Here is a 22,329-nt window from a genome sequence, read left to right on the forward strand (position 1 = left end):
CTTTAGTTGAGTTCCGTCAATTTTTTATATGCAGAACTCACGTTTTTAATCATGCAGTGGCTATAATTTGTAAGCGCAAGTCATAAGTTTCTACAGGGTGTTACAAAAAGGTACGGCCAAACTTTCAGGAAACATTCCTCACAAACAAAGAAAGAAAATATGTTATGTGAACATGTGTCCGGAAACGCTTACTTTCCATGTTAGAGCTCATTTTATTACTTCTCTTCAAATCACATTAATCATGGAATGGAAACACACAGCAACAGAACGTACCAGCGTGACTTCAAACACTTTGTTACAGGAAATGTTCAAAATGTCCTCCGTTAGCGAGGATACATGCATCCACCCTCCGTCGCATGGAATCCCTGATGCGCTGGTGCAGCCCTGGAGAATGGCGTATTGTATCACAGCCGTCCACAATACGAGCACGAAGAGTCTCTACATTTGGTACCGGGGTTGCGTAGACAAGAGCTTTCAAATGCCTCCATAAATGAAAGTCAAGAGGGTTGAGGTCAGGAGAGCGTGGAGGCCATGGAAATGGTCCGCCTCTACCAATCCATCGGTCACCGAATCTGTTGTTGAGAAGCGTACGAACACTTCGACTAAAATGTGCAGGAGCTCGATCATGCATGAACCACATGTTGTGTCGTACTTGTAAAGGCACATGTTCTAGCAGCACAGGTAGAGAGAGTATCCCGTATGAAATCATTTTAACTTGCTCCGTTGAGCGTAGGTGGAAGAACATACTGACGAAACTAAAATGAGCTCTAACATGGAAATTAAGCGTTTCCGGACACATGTCCACATAACATCTTTTCTTTATTTGTGTGTGAGGAATGTTTCCTGAAAGTTTGGCCGTACCTTTTTGTAACACCCTGTATACACTGTTTTCATATACCAAGAAATTAGAAAGTTTTCGTTGATAATCCAGGCCTTAAACATTCATTAATTCTTCATCATTAATGCTATTCCCCCACTAAAAGAATTCAAGATTTGCAATGCAAAGCTCTTTCATTTAGTGATGCCTGCCTGCAAGTTTCAGAAGTTGCTGTTGATATTCGCTTGTGCATTCTGTCCTCTTGCACGATGAGAGCAAACATTAAAATATTTATTGGAGAACGAAATACGATACCTTTTTTATCTCCAACTTTGAGCGACCTCTGAAAAAATAAGCAAGTAGGAAGCTTATTGTTTGTTTATGCAGAAGACTGTCTAATGAGATACGTATAGTACGTCCAAAAAAAGGAATAATAAATGCAATCAATAGACCCTTTCGACAGGGGAATCTTCACAGCGGAGAAGCACCCCTTTCACTTAACTGAGTGTAATATTGTATTCCGCAATGTTTCCTGAACTCATATGTATCTAATTCGTCAGGTATTCTGCGTATTGTTCTACAAATTGACTCAGTTGCGTTATGACGATTGTTACATTTTTTATGCTTTGAATTGAATGGTATCGGCAACAAGATCAAAACCGACAGAAAAAAGAATAACGAAAGAAGAGTCTAGCAGGGAGCATCCGCTGACAAAACGAATACAGCTTTACCAGAATGTGAAGAAGACATTGGCTAAATATTGTACTTTACTCCAAGATTTCATTTTGAAAATAAAATGCAAAATATAGTGAGAAACGCTAACACATCATTACTGTCGCTGACACTGCGCTAGACATTTCGGCCAAAGTTGCTGAAGAAAGAGTAATGCCCATCATTTAATGACACATAATCTGAAATGAAATGGACGGCATTCTTCTAAATTATCTATACTCTGGGCGTTTCAAAAAGTAGGAACAGATTAATTTCTTTATGGCAGAGAAACTAGATGTTGTAGAAACACATAACTAGGCGGCGTAAATTCTGGTGTTTTATTGGACTTCTTAGAAGTTCGAATATCTCAGCGAGGGCGCTCTTCCTTTTGTTTACGTTTACTTCACTGCTTCACCATCATTGCAAGAGAAATGGTTTTACGCGCTTTAACGTGGGAAAAAATAACTTTAAATTGCAATCTGACTTCCGTCATCATTCTACAAAGAGCCTTTCAGTCACAAACTTATAAATGGAGCAAAAATTAATTTAAAGACTACTGAAGTTGTAAACACACGAACGCTGGATCTTTGGGGGCAACATATTAAAAGTCAAACGAATAGAGGATTCGAGTGTAGACATCACGAATCCACTATTTGGAGAAGTTTGGCACTTGCATTTCTCAAGATAGCCGCGTCGCATGTTCTTCGGAAACTGCATATGAAGCGTCACATCTTGAAGTTACTGCAAGTACTGCTAGACGATGATGGCAACCTCTGTGGCGAAATGCTGTCAGATGTGAAACATTTTCCAATTCCCTCTTTTTTTCGTATTTATCGGGTACGAGCTACCAACATAGCGTAAGCATTTCTGGGTCCAAACAACCTGCCTTAGTCGTTGACTACGAAAGATGTTCACCAAGACTGAATAAATTTCGTACAAAAAGACTCATATGACTTCCATACACTATAGTGCCCAACTGCAAACTCATCTGGAATTACGGCTCTGCCGTAGCAAAATTATGGCTAGACGCAAGGTGGTCAGAGGTCACTCAAACTTACCGCATGAGATATACTGAGAAAGTATGAAAGACAATTATTCTTTATAGGTATTGCGGCAATGGGCTGCCTAAAGTTGGGCTTTGCTGGATAACCGCAAGGAAACGCACAATGACTGGGACAGTATTTCCTCTTGGTTTAATCTATGGAAGCTCTCTTTATATGTGGATAAACTCAAGAAGATTCGCACAGAAAAGAGAAATAACCCAGAGAGTATACGATTACAAGATTAGTTTACACTCGGTCACGTCGTTTAAATACTTAAGGCTAATACTGCGCAGCTATGTGGAATGAGACGAATACGTGACAGCAGAAGCCAAGGTGAATACAAGTCCTCTGGGAAAATGCGGTTCATTTGTCTACAAGATGACAGCGTGGGTAATTTTAGAACAAATTTCCATATTTGAAATCTGTTGTGTCTAGACAAGACAGCCTAGACACAATGAGAGGAAGCCAAAAGGCACGCTTAAACTCACGCAGGCTGGCGTGAGGTCTGAAACAGGATACGTAATGAATGCTATAAAGAAAAGTACGTAGCTTCTGGAATACTTAACTTTAATCCACAATTGTAGAACATCTCTCTTGACGGTACATGTTATAGCCACAATATATCTAGCAAAGGATTATGGCGCCTTGCTAGGTCGTAGCAATTGACGTAGCTGAAGGCTATGCTAACTATCGCCTCGGCAAATGAGAGCGTATCGGTCAGCGTAGCTTCGCTAGCAAAGTCGGCTGTACAACTGGGGCGAGTGCCAGGACGTCTTTCTAGACCTGCCGTGTGGTGGCGCTCGGTCTGCTATCACTGACAGTGGTGACACGCGGGTCCGACGTATACTAATCGACCGCGGCCGATTTAAATGCTACCACCTAGCAAGTGTGGTATCTGGCGGTGACACCACAAAATCCTTGTCGAGTACGCCTGACAGTAAACATCAAAATAATTTCGAGACCAATGTGTTGTGCATCGTAACACGCCGACTATTATAGGGGAAGGCGGGGCAAGATGGGGAAGCTAACTTTAAACCCTTACAAAAGGGACAAAAACAAACAAATTCAAGTAGGTTTGATTGTCATTTGTTTATTTACCATTGAATTACAATAGCATGCAAAGAAACCTGCAAACTTGTTACATTTAGTTAGAAATATCTCGATTTGAAACATAAACTACCAATTCCCCATCTTGCCCCATATGCGGGGTAAGATGGGGAACTAGCATGAGTTCATCTCTAAAGCTTAAATAAGGACTGGAGTAACGAAATCATGTGAAGATAAGGTTTCGAAACATGGTTCTGCGAATTGTAGGATCAGGTATTACGTTTTATTTAGGCCTCTTACTTTCACATACTACACAAGTGTGGACAACCTCGTCATCACTTCTTTCTGTCCCTGCACAAGTGTCGTGGGCACCCCGACGCTGAAACACATATTTCTGTGGCACGTTGAACTGTCGAGCAGCCCTGAAAGAACCCATATGACCTTCCACAACAGCATTTACAACGCCTTCCATTGACTCCAAGGACCAATCTTGCCTAGAAGTTCGTCGCCGATACTTGCGAACCATCTGAAATAAAACACGTGGAACGTACTATCGAGTCAGATCATTCCTGGTAATCTATATTATACAGTAAATACCATATTTCCAAATGTCAGTCGTCAAAGCATGGCAAGAATACTGACTTTGCACGTTTTGTGTATTTTTATTCACCATATAGCCTAAGGCATACTTTGTAATTAATTAGGAAAGTGTTGGAAAAACGAATACCATTCTATTTACAATTGTATTCAACGTATAATGTACGTGTTCAAAACCCGCAGCGAGGTAAACACATGAGACGATAAGAACGTAATGGTTGGACACATAGTAGGGGCAAGACGGGGAATCTCCCCATCTTGCCCCACCCCGTCTTGCCCTCTACCATTCTGTCAGGTTATATTACGCCTACATGAACACTATCTAGTGAACATTGACTACAGACGCAGCAGTTTACTGTTAATAAGACGTACTATTCAGTGCTATATATACAGTCTGGACAAATGTTCACGAAACACATGTTTTAGGACCTCGAAAGGTGTAAAACATTGCAAATCGGTATAGCAATTGTACGTACCTTGAAAAGCTCACAGAAACCGCCGCGAAACTAAGGTTCAGCAATGTCAACACTCTGGGACCTGTGTATTGATGATGTTGACGTAGCTATCCACAGATGGCAATACTGTAACTGTAGCTTATAGCCCTTCCCCGTCTTACCCCACCTCCCCGTCTTGCCCCGCCTTCCCCTACTCCACACAGAAGTGTAACAGAGACGCTCACGAAACGTTTGTGAGAAACTCAGAAGGCAAGGCAACGCTGTTGTCGCGAAAAACTGTTAGGTAGATTTAGAGACCCAATACTCATGCAGATTGTGCAATAATTTTAATTTCTTCGTAGCATTTCTCATGCAGGGATCATGAACGTTAGCCCCGTGGAACGTTCATATTGTGTTCGTCCTGAAGTGCACATCTGCAGTTTAAATCCTACTGGACTCTGTTATAAGGTGTTCTTGTACTCACAAGGGTACTACTCCTACTCGTCATCGCCGAATTAGACCAAATTTATGGTATGTGCAGGACTTGGCCAGAAATGAATGTGACGGAAGTGGGGGCTCCAGATGGCAAACCATTTAGAAAAAAAATCATTTTTGGCGCGGGTATCAGCATGTGGAGTAAGTTCACAGAAATGTGAGTGGCCCAGTATGTTTGCCTCGACGGTGAGTGTTCATCAGAGACAGGACTGCATCAGGGAAGTGTAATAGGACCACTGTTGTTCTCTACATACAGAAATGGTTTGGTAGATGGGGTGGGCAGAAAGCTACGTTTGTTTGCGGATGATGCTGTGGTGTTCGGTAAGGTATCGAAGTCGATTGACTGTAGGAAGATACAAGACGACTTACACAAAATTTCTAGTTGGTGTAATGAATGGCAGCTAGCTCTAAATGTCGAAAAATGTAAGTTAATGCGGACGGGTAGGAAAAACAAACCTCTAATGTTCGGATACAGTATTAGCAGTGTTGTGCTTGACACAGTGAAGTCGTTTAAATATCTGGGCGTAAAGTTGCAAAGCGACACGAAATGGGACGGACATCTGAGAACTGTGGTAGGGATGGCGAATGGTCGACTTCGGTTTATTGGGAGAGTTTCAGGAATGTGTGGTTCACATTTAAAGGAGACAGCATATAGTACGCTGGTGCGACCTATTCCTGAGTACTGTTGGAGTGTTTTGGATGTGTACCAGGTCGGACTGAGGGACGACATCGATGCAGTTGGGAATTCCTGGAGGGAAGGTGACCTTCGAGGAACACAATTGACAAAATTTAGAGAACTGCTTTTGAAGCTGACGCCAACATACATTGCGCGTAAGGACCGCGAAGATGTTGTTGTTGTTGTGGTCTTCAGTCCTGATACTGGTTTGATGCAGCTCTCCATGCTACTCCATCCTGTGCAAGCTTCTTCATCTCCCAGTACCTACTGCAGCCTACATCCTTCTGAATCTGCTTAGTGTATTCATCTCTCGGTCTCCCTCTACGATTTTTACCCTCCACGCTGCCCTCCAATGCTAAATTGGTGATCCCTCGATGTCTCAGAACATGTCCTACCAACCGATCCCTTCTTCTAGTCAAGTTGCGCCACGAGCTCCTCTTCTCCCCAATTCTATTCAATATCTCCTCATTAGTTATGTGATCTACCCACCTAATCTTCAGCATTCTTCTGTAGCACCACATTTCACTTCCATACCATTTTTCTCTCGCTCCATTTGCGAGTGGAACAGGGGAGGGAATGACTAGTTGTGGTACCTGGTACCCCCCCGCGACGCACCATACGGTGGTTTGCGGAGTATTTATGTCGATATAGATGTAGGTCAACCGCGGAATGAGCCATTTACGTTACGTAGTGTCCAGGCGGCAGTTGACACACCGGGAAGAGTACAGAACGGTAGCTAACCGTGGGGTCGAGTCGTTATGCGGAGATATGTTTAATTTTTTTATTTTTTATTTTATTTACTAACACTGCAAAATTTTTTAAATTAAACTCAATATATTGTATTAATTAATATTTTCATAAATGGTATGAAAAGGAAAGGCAAAGGAAAAATTGTGACAGCAAATAAATTTCCAGGAAGGGGTTGTAAAATGTGGGTGAGAACGTCGTGGATAAAATTACACACTTTTATTATTCTGCAGTTGGTGCTTAACGCGAGCTGAGGTGATATTCATCATTAAAAAAGGGACAGCAGTAATTCTCTCGGCATCTCGCACACGGTATATACGCTACATTTTTTACAATTACAGTGTTGTTTTAAAATTTATATAGAAAAACGAACTTGGTTTATATTCACAAGAGGTTCTCTCTCAATGCAGTCTGGCAGTAAACCACGCGTAACGCACCATTCTCGTGATGTGATGTCTCGGAAATTTATTTCCATTCCGAAAATTTCCTTTGCCATTCATTTTCAGGGGTTTTATGAAAATATTAATAAAAACAACATTATTTGCAGTACAAGTCACATAACAACTGAAAATAAAAATAATTAAAATTTTCCGCTTAGCGACTCGACCCAACGACCCTCCGATTAGTTTCTTTTTCTTACACTTCCCGCTGCGCCAACCGCTGCCTGGAAACTACGGTAACATGCCTCTTCCGACCAGCCCCAAAAATACTATTTTTTCTAAACGCTTCGCCATTTGGAGCTGCCACTTCTACCATTTTCATTTCTGGCAAACCCCTGTATTTACCACAAATTTGGACGAAATCGGCAATGACGAGTAAGCGTTGCCCTCTTGTCAGTCGTAATATGTGGTACCGGGTAAACCATTAGTTTCTAGACCTATGTTTATTAGGATTATTTGCTTGTTTCATTGGCCTCTACTCATGCTTTTAGCTTGTTCCTATAATTTTCAAAGACCCTGCATGATGTGTTATGCTAGAAATTTTTTGATGTTATTGCCATTGTAGCATATTAACAGCATCAATGATGAGCGTAAATCTGTAAAAATAACAATTTTTTTCTTGAAATCGTACATAACATTTTAAAATCTCTCTCTCTATCTCCCCCCCCCCCCCCCTTACTCTCCGTCCGACAGTCTGGAAGCCGGCGACCGCTACGGTCGCAGGTTCGAATCCTGCCTCAGGCATGGGTGTGTTGATGGCCCTAGGTTAGTTAGGTTTAAGTAGTTCTAAGTTCTAGGGGACTGATGACCCCAGAAGTCAAGTCCCATAGTGCTCAGAGTCATTTGAACCATTTGAACCTCTCCGTCCGAACAAGCCTCGAAAGACCCAACGGTACAGATCGGCCACCGTATCATCCTCAACCGATAGCTGTCACTTTATCTAGATGGGGAGAGGCATGTGGTCAGCACAATGCTCTACCAGCCGTTGTGGTTCTCGAGGGCGAAGCCGCTTGTTATCAGTCAGGTAGCTTCTCAGTTGGCATCACAAGGGCTGATTGCATCCCGCTTGCCAGTAGCTGTCGACAGCGCTTAACTTCGGTAATCTGATGGGAGTAGGTGCTGCCGCTGCGTCAAGGCCTTTGGCACTTAAATATCTGTTCTTCCTTTTTAAAACACACTATTCCGTGCGATTGTGTCTGCAGTGGAAGGCTGTTTTCTGGACGCAGTTTGGATATAAACTCTGGATACGTTTTTGTAGGTCTCCAGTGCCTTTGCGGCTACGGACTAGTACCGGAGCACCGGGAGCTCTTCGAATAATGGGCAGACTTGGACGTATCGATGGGCTCCTCTGCACTGTCACGAAAAAACCAAGAAGTATCCTACTTACTGTCATGTGAGCCAAACCCAGGATCTTTGGAGACAGCAGTCGCGTGTGGAACAAACGCATTTGTGAGGAGTTAGCGCGCCTCGCGCTGTTTGCGGCTCGACTTGTTGAGCGGCGCATTTCACACTCGCCGCGTCCGGCTGTGATTTGTGGGGCCGTCCGCACGCGACGCAGCCGAGACTCGCCGCGCGGCCCCACTAGTCTGTCCGGCAGGCGATCGCCCGCCTCCTCTGTATGCGCGCTGATTTACTCCGGTGGAAACAGAAGCAAACAAGTACGAGGGGCGTTCAGTAACTAAAGCAACACATTTTCTTCCTCAGTCAGTTTCGGTTGCAAAAATGCGGAATTTGTTATAGGACATCGTGGAAGATTCCCGCTTCAGCCACTATAGTTTCATGAAGTACCGATAGGTGGCAGCGCTACACTTAGCCTTCAAAATGGCGTCTGTAACGGAGACGTGTTTCAGGCAGTGAGCCGTCATTGAGTTTCTTTTGGTGGAAAACCAGAGCATCGCAGACACTATAGGCGCTTGTAGAATGTCTACAGAGACCTGGCAGTGAATAAAAGCACGGTGAGTCGTTGGGCGAGGCGTCTGTCAGCATCGCAACAAGGTTGCGCAAACATGTCAGACCTCCCGTGTGCCGGCGGGCACACACCTGTGACTCCTGCATTGTTGGAAAGCGCGGACACTCTTTTTCGAAGTGGCCGACGGATCGCAATCAAACACTTTGCTGCTCAACTGGATGTCTCTGTTGGTAATGCTGACGCACTCGTCCACTATTTGGGGTACTCAAAGGCGTGTGCCCGCTGGGTTCTTCGCCGCCTAACAGAAGACCGAAAAGAGCAACGAAGGACCATCTGTGCGGAACTGGTCCACGGTAAACAGTGCACAGATGATGCGGAGGTTATTGACGCAGCAACATGTTGGATCCGACGTCGACCAGTGGAGTGGTATCATGCGGTCGTTCCCAGCAGCGTAATACCGTCGCGTTGAACGGAGTTTATGTTGAAAATGCGGTTCTGTAGCCAATAGAATGGGGAATAATATGTTATATTGAAATCCTGAATTAAACCAACCGGCTTTAAAAATAAAAAAAAAGTGTAGCATTACTTATTGAACTCCCTCCCACCCCCACCCCCCCACCCCCCTTGTATATTAAAAATTTTGAAGTTTGTCGATGACATAGTATTTTCTGTCACAGATGGCAAAGGACCTGAGAGATCAGTTGAATGGAATAGATAGTGTTTTGAATAGAGGTTATAGGATGATCATCAACAAAGGTAAAAGAAGAGTAATGGACTGCAATCCATTTAAACCAGCCGATGCTTAGAGCATTTAATTGGGTGAAAGAGACACTAATGCTAGTGGAAGAGTTTTGGTGTTTGAGCAGCAAAATAACTGACGACAGCCACAGCAGAGGTGGTGTAAATTGCAGACTGGCAACAGCAGGAAAAGCGTTCCTGAAGAAGAGAAGTTTGTTAATATCGAAAATAAATTTAAGTGTTAGGAAATCTTTTCTGAAGGTATTTTTCTTAAGTGTACCCATGTACGGAAGTGAAAGGTAGGTAATAAATAAGCAGTTTAGTTACAACAAAGTGAAGCTCGCAGAGGACATGGTAGAATGTCAGTTAGCTTCGTACGCATAGGTACAATCGATGAGTGTGTTAATGAGTAGAGATACAATTTTCTGTAACAGATAGAACGGCCACCAGAGTGCATTAGCACTGTTGGTGTTTAGTGTTGTTACAAGACACGATACATCTACATCTACATGGTTACTCTGCAATTCAAATTTAAATGCCTGGCAGAGGGTTCATCGAGCCATTTTCATACTAATTCTCTATTATTGCACTCTCGAATGGCGCTGGGAAAAAGGAACATCTAAATCTTTCCGTTGTAGCTCTGATTTCTCTTATTTTAGTATGATGATTATTTCTCCCTACGTAGGTGGGTGTCAACAAAGTATTTTCGCATTCGGAAGAGAAAGTTGGTGATTGGACTTTCGTAAATAGATCTCGCTACGAAGAAAACCGCCTTCGTTTCAGTGACTGCCACCCCAACTCGCGTATCATATCAGTGACACTCTCACCCCTATTGCGCGATAACACGAAACGAGCTGCCCTTCTTTGTACTTTTTCGATGTCCCCCGTCAATCCTACCTGGTGAGGATCCCACACCGCGCAGCAATATTCCAGCAGAGGACGGACAAGTGTAATGTAGGCTGTCTCTTTAGTGTGTTCGTCGCATCTTCTAAGTGTTCTGCCAACGAAGCGCAGTCTTTGTTTCGCCTTCCTCACAATATTAATTATGCGGTCTATCCAATTTAAGTAGTTCGTAATTGTAATTCCTAGGTATTTAGTCCAATTGACAGTCCTTAGATTTGTGCGATTTATCGTATACTACCCAAAATTTATCGGATTTCTTTTAGTACCCATGTGGTGTGTCCAGGACACGAGATACCGTGTACTCGTATGAGACAATGTCATCAGTTTGAAATGGGCCTTATTGTGAGTCTCCATTTAGCCAGCTGGTCGAGTAGTGCAATATCCAGGTTTATGGGGCATTCGGATATGACTGTGGCCCTTTGTTGGACTCCATGGGAACGTGAGCGCAGGCATACTCGCAGTCAAGATTGCGGTCGAATTAGCGTTCTCGCTTCACACGCCCGGGTTCCCGGGTTCGATTCCCGGCGGGGTCAGGGATTTTCCCTGCCTCGTGATGGCTGGGTGTTGTGTGCTGTCCTTAGGTTAGTTAGGTTTAAGTAGTTCTAAGTTCTAGGGGACTTATGACCACAGCAGTTGAGTCCCATAGTGCTCAGAGCCATTGCGGTCGATTGCATCTGACCACCACAAAGGAAGACAACCTGATTGTGCAGCAAGCGGATCTTAACCTCGTCACATCTGTGCCTGCCTTCCGAGAACAAGTAATGGACTCCCTGAAAATTCCTGTCTCATCTGGGAGGAGATAAGCAGCAGCTGGGGTAGGGAATTACCGTCCTAAACGTAGGCCGCTGTCAACACCACAAAACAAACGTCTGCGTTTGGAGTTGTGGCGTAACCGAGAAACATTCACTGCTAATAAATAGTGCTGCACTGTGATCAGCGGTGCATCGTAGTTCTGCACTGCCCCGGACGACTATCGTCGGCGAGTACTGCAGTAACCTGGTGAGAGGTATCATTCTTCCAGTGTTTTTTGAGGAGGTTCGGGAGCCAATGGGTATGATTTTAGGTCATGGCTGGTTGTTCAAATGGCTCTGAGCACTATGGGACTTAACATCTGAAGTCATCAGTCCCCTAGAACTTAGAACTTCGAAAACCTAACTAACCTAAAGACATCTCACACATCCATGCCCGAGGCAGAATTCGAACCTGCGACCGTAGCGGTGGCATGGCTCCAGACTGAAGCGCCTATAGCCGCTCGGCCACAACGGCCGGCTGGCTGGTAGTGATTGAGGGAAATCTGACGATACTCCAGTGCATCACGGGTAACCTGCCTCCTCATGTGTTACCTTCCTTGTGACAGCAGTGTGGTGGCACTTTTCATTAGGACAACGCTCGTCCCAACACGGCACGTTTCTCTATGAACTGTCTGCGAAATATTGAGGTGCTCCCGTGGCCAGTAACATAACCATATCTCTCCCCGATAGAACGTGTGTGGTACCGAGCGGTTCTAGGTGCTTCAGTCCAGAACCACGCGGCTGCTACGGTCGCAGGTTCTAATGCTGCCTCGGGCATGGATGTGTGTGATGTCCTTAGGTTGTTGGTTGTTTTTGGGGAAGGAGACCAGACAGCGAGGTCATCGGTCTCATCGGAATAGGGAAGGACGGGGAAGGAAGTCGGCCGTGCCCTTGGAAAGGAACCATCCCGGCATTTGCCTGGAGCGATTTAGGGAAATCATGGAAAACGTAAATCAGGATGGCCGGACGCGGGATTGAACCGTCGTCCTCCCGAATGCGAGTCCAGTGTCTAACCACTGATGTCCTTAGGTTTAAGTAGTTCTAAGTCTAGGGGATTGATGACCTCAGATGCTAAGTCCCATAGTGCTTAGAGCCATTTGAACCATTTTGAACCACTCAAACGTCAAATTTGTCCCAGTGCCAGTATTCAGGATATCAAGGACCAGTTAGGAATGTTGTGGGCCAGTTTGCCTTAGGAGAGGGTACAATTGCTTTTGGCACATTCCCAGCTGACTCACTGCATACATCTAGGCCAGAGGGTTGGGGGGGGGGGGGGGCATATGAGTTGGCTCACACTGCCGAGTTCATTGTAAATTTGACACGATTCACTCTAATGACGTCACATATCCCTTCAACCCGTGAAATTTCATTTCATTTCCCCCTCCCCTTCTGGGCGCTGCACTTTTTTATCAGTGTAGATGGATAAATTGAATAACAAACGTGGTGGTGCTGAATCGAACTGGGGAAGAAGGAAATTTATGACAAAATCGACTAAAAGAAGGAATGTATTAGTAGGACACACCCTGAGGCGTGAAGAAACCGTCAGTTTGGTAATGAAAGTAAGTGTGAGGGGAGAAAAACTGTAGAGAGATGCCACGACCAGTAAACAGGCTCAAATGGATATACGTTACAGTAAATATGCAGAGATGAAGAGGCTTGCACAGTACAGACTAGCTTTCAAACTTACATCAAACCTGTCTTCGGGATGAATACCACAACAACAACAAGTAAACGACCAGTTACAGAATACAGGAAGGTGTAACGAGGCTTAATCAACGACTCTCGATGGCCAGCCAGTATATCTAGTAACACAAGCAAATGCATGTGGCTGTCAGGACGCAAATAAGTGTGGCGCTACATGTGGAAGGGGTGAACGTTGGGGAGCGCCGGGAGTTGTCGTCCGCGACACGTCGCTGTCGTCTGTTTCTCGATCAGTCAGGGCAGCACAAGAAATGTATGGGGCGCTAACCGCGGATCAGTGAATGTCCTGAAAGCTGCAGCACACACGGCAGCAGAAATTGTAAATATGAAAACGGCGAAAGAGTCTGAAGTTATTGTGCATGAGTGCAGCTGCTGAAGCAAATATATGAAACAAAAAGTCTGAGACACGTCGCTCTGGTAAGAGCCCTCTCGATTGCAAAAAATGTTACAGTCTTGAGTTCCGGTGGACGGAAAAGAGGCGTGAAACGATAGTCATAATTATCTATTTCCGACCAAACAGTGGAAATGAACAGAGCCGTTACGAACTCAGAACTTTGAAAATGTGTGATTCTTTCTTTTGTGATTGTTCATTGATATTAAGTTGACCTCAACTAGAAGGTTGCGCACAACATTTTAGTGGTTTACTAGTCGTGGCACGTCCTTGTTTTTCTGATATAAATCATTTCCAAAGGTGAAAGAAAAGATAAGTAACAGAAAAAAGTCCTAGGGTCCACTGGGGATGGAATTCAGAATCTTTGGTTTCGCAGTCTACCACATACACATAGTCACTGAGACACCCCACGTGAAGGCCACTCTTAATTATGAAGGAAAAATATATTGAAAGTTATTACTATTATTATTTCTTTACTTTCTCAGACGTTAAGTCTGGCTAAAAACGGAAAGTGACGCGGACCTTGATCAAGCGCGACTTCCTTTTAAGGTACGGTATATGTTATATTGCATTTAGGAACTTTCGAGTAATTGAACATGTATCAATAACTGCGGATTTCTGTAGTTGTATATATAAGTTTGGATGTAGCTGTATTGCATTGATGTACTGGTGGATATTGTGTGGTATGACTCCTGTAGTTGATAGTATAATTGGTATAATGTCAACATTATCCTGATGCCACATGTCCTTGACTTCTTCAGCCAGTTGGATGTATTTTTCAATTTTTTCTCCTGTTTTCTTTTGTATATTTGTTGTATTGGGTATGGATATTTCGATTAGTTGTGTTAATTTCTTCTTTTTATTGGTGAGTATGATGTCAGGTTTGATATCTGGTGTTGTTTTATCTGTTATAATGGTTCTGTTCCAGTATAATTTGTATTCATCATTCTCCAGTACATTTTGTGGTACATACTTGTATGTGGGAGCGTGTTGTTTTATTAGTTTATATTGTATGGCAAGTTGTTGGTGAATTATTTTTGCTACATTGTCATGTCTTCTGGGGTATTCTGTATTTGCTAATACTGTACATCCGCTTGTGATGTGATCTACTGTTTCTATTTGTTGTTTGCAAAGTCTGCATTTATCTGTTGTGGTATTGGAATCTTTAATAATATGCTTGCTGTAATATCTGGCGTTTATTGTTTGATCCTGTATTGCAATCATGAATCCTTCTGTCTCACTGTATATATTGCCTTTTCTTAGCCATGTGTTGGATGCGTCTTGATCGATGTGTGGCTGTGTTAGATGATACGGGTGCTTGCCATGTAGTGTTTTCTTTTTCCAATTTACTTTCATCGTATCTGTTGATGTTATGTGATCTAAAGGGTTGTAGAAGTGGTTATGAAGTTGCAGTGGTGTAACCGATGTATTTATACGAGTGATTGCTTTGTTTATTTTGCTAGTTTCTGCTCGTTCTAGAAAGAATTTTCTTAAATTGTCTACCTGTCCATAATGTAGGTTTTTTATGTCGATGAATCCCCTTCCTCCTTCCTTTCTGCTTAATGTGAATCTTTCTGTTGCTGAATGTATGAGATGTATTCTATATTTGTGGCATTGTGATCGTGTAAGTTTATTGAGTGCTTCAAGGTCAGTGTTACTCCATTTCACTACTCCAAATGAGTAGGTCAATATTGGTATAGCGGAAGTATTTATAGCTTTTGTCTTGTTTCTTGCTGTCAGTTCTGTTTTCAGTATTTTTGTTAGTCTTTGTCTATATTTTTCTTTTAGTTCTTCTGTAATATTTGTATTATCTATTCCTATTTTTTGTCTGTATCCTAGATATTTATAGGCATCTGTTTTTTCCATCGCTTCTATGCAGTCGCTGTGGTTATCCAATATGTAATCTTCTTGTTTAGTGTGTTTTCCCTTGACTATGCTATTTTTCTTACATTTGTCTGTTCCAAAAGCCATATTTATATCATTGCTGAATACTTCTTTTATCTTTAGTAATTGGTTGAGTTATTGATTTGTTGCTGCCAGTAGTTTTAGGTCATCCATGTATAGCAAATGTGTGATTTTGTGTGGGTATGTTCCAGTAATATTATATCCACAATTTGTATTATTTAGCATGTTGGATAGTGGGTTCAGAGCAAGACAGAACCAGAAAGGACTTAATGAGTCTCCTTGGTATATTCCACGCTTAATCTTTATTGGCTGTGATGTGATATTATCTCAATTTGTTTGGATATTAAGTGTGGTTTTCCAATTTCTCATTACTATGTTTAGGAACTGTATTAATTTAGGATCTACTTTGTATATTTCCAGTATCTGTAGTAACCATGAATGGGGTACACTATCAAAAGCTTTTTGGTAATCAATGTATTCGTAGTGTAGCGACCTTTGTTTAGTTTTAGCTTGATATGTCACCTCTGTATCTATTATCAGTTGCTCTTTACCTCCTCGTGCTCCTTTGCAGCAGCCTTGTTCTTCATTTATAATTTTGTACTGTATTGTATGTGTCATTAATTTCTGTGTAATGACTAAAGTTAATATTTTGTAGATTGTTGGTAGGCATGTTATGAGGCGATATTTAGCTGGGTTTGCTGTGTCTGCTTGATCTTTAGGTTTCAGATAAGTTATTCCTTGTGTAAGTGTATCAGGGACTGTGTATGGGTCTGCAATGTAATTGTTAAATAATTTAGTTAGATGTGAATGCGTTGAGGTGAACTTCTTGAGCCAGAAATTTGCTATTTTATCATTTCCAGGGGCTTTCCAATTCTGCGTTGAATTAATTGCTCGGGTGACTTCATGTTTCAAAATTATCACTTCAGGCATTTGTGGTATCGTCTTATAAGTGTCTGTTTCTGCTTGTATCCACCGTGCATGTCTGCTATGTTGTACCGGGTTTGACCATATGTTGCTCCAGAAGTGTTCCATGTGTTGTGGTTGGAGGATTGTCTATTTTAATGTGTGTGTTATCTATTTTCTGGTAAAATTTCTTTCGGTTTGTGTTGAATGTTTGGTTTTGTTTCGTTCTATTTTCACTTTTTTTGTATCTTCTAAGTCGTTTGGACAATGCTTGTAATTTCTGCTTCTTTTCATCTAATTGCTCTATCGCTTCTTGTTCTGAGATTTTACCTAACCTTTTTCTTTTTTTTTCTGACATTTCATTTCTTATAAATTGTGTTAGCTGTCCGATGTCTTTTCTAAGTTTTTCTATTCTGATCTGTAGCCTGTGTTGCCATGCTGGTTTTGTGGGTTTCTTCTGTGTGTTGGTTGGTTCTGATCTCTGCCTAGTGTGTATATTTAGTGTAGTGAGCGCTCCTATATAAACAAATAGTTGTAACTCTTCCATAGTTGTGTTTTCATTTATTTCGTTGTGTATGATTGTGTTGATAGGTTTTATTGTTGTTTCGACTTGTGGGTTATTTGGCGGTCTATGCAAGAATGGTCTAATGTCTGTATTTGTGTCTTTATATTCTATATATGTGAGCTGAAATTTTTCTTCTATATCTAACATGTGTGTCACTTCGTGTTCTATTTGTGCTTGTTCTGGTGGCTGTCTTAAGATTTCTTTTTCCTCTGATTGTTTAATTGATGCGTGTTGTTCTTTGTTTGTTTGCTCTGGGATGTTTGAGTCCATTACTGTATTTTTTTTTCTTCTTCTTCTTCTTCTGATTGCACATTATTTTGTTCCAGTATCTGTTGTACTTGTTGTTTGATGTTTTCTAATTCTGACTGGGGTATCCTGTTATTTTTGATTATTACACGAATCTGAACAGCTAGTCGTTGTTCTGTTAAAAATTTTAATTCTGGGTATCTGGTAATAATTGTTGTGTATACTTGTGATCGGTATCCAGTTGCGTTGGTGCCTAGGTTTGTTGCTTGGTAATAAAATGACATGAGGTGTCGATAAACTTCACCTGACCATCTCATCCTCGGTCTTTGTTTTCCTTCTAGGGTGGTCGCAGGAAGCATATCCTGCAAAACACCTCTATTTGAATTTAAATCATTTTCCAGTTGGCTAGCAGTGTCGTTACCATTGTGGGCGGGCATAGGGTTCAAGCGTCGTCCCCGACCATGACGGCGCTTGTCCGAGGCTTCTTTAGTTCTGTCCTGAACCAAGTAATCACACTAAAAGAGGGATTAGCCCTATTAGTGGTTTGTTCTTTTCGTCGCCTTTTACGACTGGCAGAACATACCGGAGGAGGCCTATTCTTTTCCCGGGCCTCCACGGGGTCTATTATTATTATTATTATTATTATTATATTTGTGTATGTCCGATTCCGACGACCGTGAGAGATTGCAAGACCTGCTTGTATAGCATAAAGCGCAGCGTGCTGGTTTGTAAGACAGGGATGTAACCCAGACCCATATCGAATCAGCGCGGTGGATCATCGAACGTTGGACTGGTTCACTGGCCATCCTCAACGCAGTTTTTAGGCAGTTTTCCTCGCCCGCTTAGGCAAAAGCTAGGCTGATTCTCAGTATCTGCATCAGAAAAAACGCCACTCAGATTTTTAAAATACGATAACACAAAACAAAGTCTACGTGACGCACAGAGAGATGGCACGCAGGACTTCTCTGACTTAGGTTAACTGACGACTGGGAGTGCATCCGGGTACAGAGTTAAAGAAAATAAAATAGCCAAATCATGAAAACAGTGGTGTACGACGAGATATACGCTACGAGAAAGAGAGACAGAGTCCTACATATTGACTCGCAGACTGCTGGTCAACAGCAGTAAACAGTAGGTCGAAGTTCTCCGTCCTTGACTCCTAAATGAGATGGAAAATCTATGCGTCTGGCCAGGACTTGAGGAAAAATAGTTAAGGATGGAATTTAAAGTTCTGTTGCCGTCTGGCTCGATACAGAGGCACCACAAAATAGCTGCGAGGGAATGGCCACGGGCGTTTCAAAGGAAATATATCCGCAGTTTCCTTAAGCGAGTTAGGGAAATCCTAGTAAACCTAGGTTCGGTTGGTGGGACTGGAATTTAAGCACTGTTATCCCTAATTACGAATCCATTGTCTTGAAGGCGTAAGGAAGACCCACACAACCATATCATCTACAGGCCGTAGAGTCACATTTAGATGAGATCATATTGCATGCTAGCTCATGTAGGTCAACCAAAAGGTAACTGATCCAAATCCCCCGAGATGTTGTGATACATATTTCTTGTCCACCACGTTGTGTACCACTGTCGTGGATTATTTAGCACATAATTTGTGGATTGACAGAGGTACAAGAAGAGAATTAAGACATACAACACTCAACTTTTACGGCTTCTTCTTTTTCTTGCGCAATTTTCCAGCATCGACGCAGGGTCTGGATGGTTATTAACAGATTTGGTACGGTTAATTTAAGGAGTTCCCGGATGCCCTTCCTGGTGCCATCCCTGACTCCCTGGGATGGAATACGTACACCTCAACTGTCTGCGCGAAGTGTTATTCATGTGAAAGTGATTGAAAGTTCTCTAAATGTTCGCGAATTGTGTAAATCAGGTGGAACTTGTTTGCCAGTCCGGTATTCACCTAATGGGATGTGGAAAACCGCCTAAAAGCCTCATCCAAACTGGCTGGCGCACGGCCCCTCGTCGTTAATCCGCCAGGTGGATTAGGTGGCCAGCACATCTCACCGTTCCAGAAGCGGCGCTTTAATACGCTCGGCTATCCGGGTGGGCCCTCAACTGCTATAGCGTGAACGACAAAATCTTACAACATCGCCAAAATTGGAGAACTCATAGAGAACGAATGAGAAACGGACGTCTGCCCAAATCGTTAGGAGAGGCGTTCAATAAGTAATGCAACACTTTTTTTTCTGAAAGCAGGTTGATTTTATACAGGACTTCAACATATCATATTACTCCCCACTCTTTTGGCTACAAAATTCTGTTTTTCAACGCAATCTCCGTTCAATGCGACGGCCTTACAGGGAGTGACCGTATGCCCACATGGTGGCACCTACTGGTGCCAAAGTCTTGCTGCATCAATAACCTCCCCTTCATCCACGTACTGCTTCCTGCGGAGTGCATTCCTGCATTGAGACAAACGGATGAACGTCGGAAGTTGCGAGGTCCGGGCTGTGGGGTGGATAGGTACGAACAGTCTAATAAGTTTTGTGAGCGCCTCTCGGGTGCGCAGACTTGTGTGAGGCCTTGCGTTGTCATAAAGGAGAAGAACAAATTCGTTTGCACTTTTGTGGAGATGAATACGCGGAAGCTGTTTCAAAAAATTGTTGAAATGGCTCTGAGCACTATGGTACTTAACATCTGAGGTCATCAGTCCCATAGACTTAGAACTTCTTAAACCTAACTAACCTAAGGACATAACACACATCCATGCCCGAGGCGGGATTCGAACCTGCAACCGTAGCAGCAGCGCGGTTCCGGACGAAAGCCCCTAGTATCGCTCGGTTACAGCCCGAAAGCTGTTTCTTAAGTTTCCTCAGGTTAGTACAATACACATCAGAGTTGATCGTTGCGTCATGAGGGAGGACATAAAACAGAATAATACCTTCAGAATCCTATAACACCGTCGCCATCATCCTATCGACTGAGGGTGCGGCTTTGAATTTTTTCTTCAGAGGAGAGGCGGTGTGATCCCACTCCGTAGATTGCCGTTTTGTTTCCGGCTCGAAGTGATGAACCCATATTTCATCAGCCGTGAGGATCTTCCACAAATAATTTTCACTATGAGCCTCGTAACGCATAGGTAACTTCGCACAGATGGTCTCACGTTGGTCTTCGTGGTCTCCTGTTAGGCGGCAAGAAAGCCAGTAGACACACACCTTTGAGTACCACAATTGGTCAGCACTACCAACGAAGACGTCCAGTGGTGCAGTGGGGTGTTTGTGAATCATCAATCACCTCGAATGAGAGTGTCCGCACGTTATAATAATGCAGGAGTCACAGCTGTGTACCGAGCGAGGTGGCGCAGTGGTTAGCACACTGTACTCGCATTCGGGAGGACGACGGTTCAGTCCCGTCTCCGGCCATCCTGATTTAGGTTATCCGTGATTTCCCTAAATCGTTTCAGGCAAATTCCGGGATGGTTCCTTTGAAAGGGCACGGCCGATTTCCTTCCCAATCCTTCCCTAACCCGAGCTTGCGCTCCGTCTCTAATGACCTCGTTGACGACGGGACGTTAAACACTAACAACCACCACCACAGCTGTGTGGGGCGAGCCGGCAGGCGAGAGATCGGACATGTTTGCGCGACCTTTCTGCGATAATGACAGACGCCTCGCTCAACGACTTACCGTGCCTTTGTTCACTGCCAGGTCTCTGTAGAAATTCTGCAAGCGCCTATAAACATCTGCGATGCTCTGGTTTCCCGCCAGAAACGAACACAACGACAGCTCTCTGATTGGAATGCACCTCCGTTACAGACGCCATTTTGAAGGCTACGTATAGCGTTGCCATCTATCGGAAGTTCATGAAACTAAAGGGTTGAAGCGGAAATATTCCACAATGTTCCACAGCAAACTCTGCATTTTTTCAACTGAAACTGGCTGAGAAAAAAATCTGTTGCTTTATTTATTGAACGCCACTCGTACAAGCCTCGGTGGTTCCGCAAACCAAAGGAAAGGAGGACACACTGAATTTGAAGAACACAAGATATCGGAGGACCTGTTGCATTAACATGATGGTGATGATCTCTCCGCAGTATAGTATGGAGTGACAGCATGTCATATTATTGATGTTGATATGTCCGGCAGTAATATCATAATGCGTTATTCGCGAACTGCACGCTTTGTGTCGGCATGGCGTTTTCCACCTTATCCGTCATCAACATCACAAACACAACAAAAAACGCTCCACGCACTTTATTACAATCATCCACAAAAATCAATTTCACGTACAACACAATGACTACCCCTTCGAGTGAAGCAGCCAGTGTGCGCAAAGGAAGGTGAATGAAAACCGCTCACAGCCAAAAATGTCCTACGACTCTTCATCGTCACTTACTCTAGAATACGAAAGCCTGGCAACAGACAAAAAATTGTTCCTGGGCAGTTGGTCAGTCGTCTCGGGTAGCAATCGAGCCGCGATGGTCAGCATGCAAAGCGCTAACGCTCCCACTTTGCTAGAGTGGGTGTAACTCGAGTTCATTCCCGCGCGGTAAGCATCACGTGGCCTAAAGAAAAGAAGAAGAGAAACAAAGCTGGAGCAGAGGCAGAAGCAGGTGAGATGTGGGAGCGCGAGTATCGCAGGTGGGATCGCCGGCAGCTAACACTCTCGCTGCGTACACCTCGTGACTCCGCTATGTCCCGAGAACTGTCACGCTTAATTACATTCATCACACCTAGATCTTACTTACATAACTATCGTCCTGAGTCAGTCACGACCTCTGGGAATAACTCGGACAGACGATACACCTCGCAGATTGCTTATAATTTTTTTTCAAATGAATGTGTCTTCAACTCGTGTTTTGCAGCTTCGCACCCGGGTGTGAAATGTATCCCACAGGTTAGGTTAGCTTAAGTTAGGCTAGAATCTTATTATTATTATTTCTTTAACTGATCATACGCTGAACAGCCAAAGAAACTTGCACACCTGCCTAATATCGTGTAGGGCCCCCGCTAGCACGCAGAAATGCCGCAGCACGACGTGGCAGGGATTCGACTAATGTCTGAGATAGTGCTGGAGGAAACTGACATCATAAATCCTGCAGGGATGTCCATAAATCCGTAAGAGTACGAAGGGGTGGATATCTCTTCTGAACAGCACGTTGCAAGGCATCCCAGATGTGCTCAATAATGTTTTAACTCAGAAGAGTGTTCCTGGATCCACTCTGTAGCAATTCTGAACGTGTGAGATGTCGCATCGTCCTGCTGGAATTTCCCAAGTCCGTCGGAATGCACAATGAACATGAATGGATGCAGGTGA

The 22,329-nt window shown here is 43.4% G+C and overlaps 1 protein-coding gene across 1 annotated transcript in view; it reads left to right on the forward strand.

Moving 5' to 3' along the window:
* Positions 1–22,329, forward strand: part of LOC126469827 (circadian locomoter output cycles protein kaput) — an 825,094-nt gene that overhangs the window by 675,534 nt on the left and 127,231 nt on the right. The gene's annotated exons all lie outside the window — the stretch shown is intronic.

This window comes from Schistocerca serialis, chromosome 3, assembly GCF_023864345.2.
Source record: "Schistocerca serialis cubense isolate TAMUIC-IGC-003099 chromosome 3, iqSchSeri2.2, whole genome shotgun sequence".
In the NCBI taxonomy this organism is placed as follows: Eukaryota; Metazoa; Arthropoda; class Insecta; order Orthoptera; family Acrididae; genus Schistocerca; species Schistocerca serialis.